Source organism: Terrapene carolina, unplaced genomic scaffold, assembly GCF_002925995.2.
Source record: "Terrapene carolina triunguis isolate 2854851 unplaced genomic scaffold, T_m_triunguis-2.0 Scaffold58, whole genome shotgun sequence".
NCBI classification, from domain to species: domain Eukaryota; kingdom Metazoa; phylum Chordata; order Testudines; family Emydidae; genus Terrapene; species Terrapene triunguis.
Genome location: NW_020664409.1, coordinates 17,461,006 through 17,463,711, shown reverse-complemented (window position 1 = coordinate 17,463,711; position 2,706 = coordinate 17,461,006).

The following is a 2,706-nucleotide window of genomic DNA, read 5'->3' as shown; positions in this document are numbered from 1 at the left end:
ATGTGACTCTGCTGAGGTCTTGTCTACACTACCTTGCAGTTCGCACTATGGGAGTGTGACTAGCATTTCACACCAAAGTGCTGTGTTGTAATTCCCCCCATGTGGACACTCTGGGCACAAACTAAAAGATTGCTGCTAAACATGAATGTAATCGTCTTCAAACAGCTTCAAAGAAACTGTTAGTTCAGACTTGCAGCATCCACTTGGGGGAGCTACAGCACAGCATTTGGTGCACACTCCTATTCAGACCCCTGTAATACAAACTGCAGGACAATTTAGATGTGCCATTAGTTTCAGCTTTCAGTCTGTATGATGAGGCTGTATGATGTGTAGCTCCACATTTTACCCTGCATTTTATTTGCATGGGATTATTTAATTGATAAACTGCTGGTCTTCAGTTTTTGGGCCACAGATTTAATCATACTTAAACTCTTTTTAGAGAAATGTGGTTGAATTTTAAGCAAGGTATTCATTAGAGTAAAATTACAAATGTAACATTAATCTGTAACATTTATTCCTTAATAAATGTTTGTTCAGATTTCTTAAAGTCATAATTTACAAATAATCTTTTCAGATGAATTGTAACTTTGCAGAATTTTAACAAGGGGATTGCATTATTATTGTTACTATTTCTTCTGCTCTGGTAAGGCCATTCCATCCTTCATGATTATTTGTGGGGTGGGAGGAGATTATGAGAACAGCTATAATTATCAGGCAATACGTGGATGACGGATTGGATATAAGTAGTCTTTCTTAGTTAACTATTTCTTTTTTTCTGGAATATTTCTGTTAATTGAATACGTTTTCTTTGTGCAGTGAAATAGCTGTTCATTAACTTTTTGTGTCATAAGTGATCTAGTTCCAAACAGGTTACACTATAGCCTTCAGACTTTATCTGGTCTGCAGTGCAATAACTAAAGGCATAAGGGCAAATCTTCAGATAATGTACATTGTTATAGCTTTCATTGATTTTAGTGAAACCAATGACAGTTTACACCAGCTGAAGCTCTGCTTCCTAATCATCCATTCCTATGGGAAAACCAGCACAAGGGAGCTGAAGAGAAGGAATTCTCAGCATGGATCTCCTTGCTTTAATATTGGCCTTCAGCACTTAAGAAACTCCAGCTGTGTGTGTTTTTTAGCAGCAATATAGTAAGGATAAAACTCATCTTTGCCAGAGACATAGCTCTCTCAGGAGTAGTGTGAGACTGTGGAATAAATTCCTAATGATTATCACAAATCTCACCACCTTCCATTCCTAATGCAGGGCATGTTTTGTTGATCTTGCCTTCTGTAACATAAACATAGCTGCATGTATATTAAAAAATCCCTACCAAAACATACCACTGCACTGTGCATACTTCTTCTGGGTAGAGAATGGAAACAAATAATATGTGACAGATGCTGAATGCACTAGAAAATGCTCAGGTATAAGCATGGTATAAGAAACTATATAGAATATAATATTCCCCTATAGTTTGAAAAGGGGGACAAACTTTGGTGGAGGACACAGAAATAGCCTCTAGGATATATTACATTTCCAGCACGGTGCGTTGGGAGGGACTTTTATGTGTGTCTAGTCTAGTCGTGTGGCTTGCAATCTGTTCCTCAGCCTGCCTATTACCATTGCTTGACTCAGATCCCTACTGGAATGCTGGGGTAAGAAAAAAGATTACAGTGCAGAGGCAGATGACTCCTCTTTCCATGCAGGAAGGCGTGATCCTGACCGAGAGAGGTCTCCACTTGTGGCTCACAGGGTCTTGATTGGTCCAAAATGTTGACACAACAATGTCATTCTTGCCTTAACTCTGAAGCGTCTTGCTTTTGTGAACATAAGATGGGCCCATAACATTACTTTAACATCATCTGTGAGGTTTATGCTTACTGTGTTATAAAATGCATGAAATGTGATAAATTGTCTAAGCTGACTAAGCTATTATATGTTATAAACTCCCACCTAATGTTAATAGGAATACAGTCATATTGATGAATTTGTTTGTGTAACCCTTCTGCCCGTCAGAGTTGGCAGCAACAAGGGCCGGGTTCAGTATTTAGGGGTTCCGTTTCAAAAACACAATGCAAAACCGGCTCAAGCCCCCATCCAGTGACCTCAGACAATTACATACCACCCCCCTGGGCACCTCTAAGAGGCAGTACTTCCCCTCTCGCAAGTACAGAGTCTGAGTGTAGCAAAAGCCTTTTAATAAAGGAGGGAAACAATGTGGCATTATGTTGGGGAAACACCACAAACAGGATTCATAACACAAACCATGAGCAAAAGACCCATCCCCAAGTAAGTTTGGCTTAGTTGAGGGCGAGAATTAATTTTGAGTCCCTCTGTTATAAAATGCCAAGTACAGTTCTACTGTCCTTGATTCACATAACCAGGATAACAACACTTTATTACTCCTGCCCCAATAACAAAGAGACTGGGGATCCCACAGCAGCCAAAGTGACTATTTGGGCAAGCAGTCCCATCATGCTAGGTGGGGTGGGTGTGCCCATGCAAACGAGATCAGCCCCTGAAGTCCTTTTCCACAACTCACCACCAGATGTCAGGGTAGAGCTCATTCTGACTCTGCTTAAGTCTGCATTATCTCATAATTACACAATATCCTAATAATAGCCTCCTCTTTTTGATAATGAAGTAATATTTTTCTTTTATTAAAGACTAAGCTGCTGAGTTGGGACAGTTAACAAAATAAG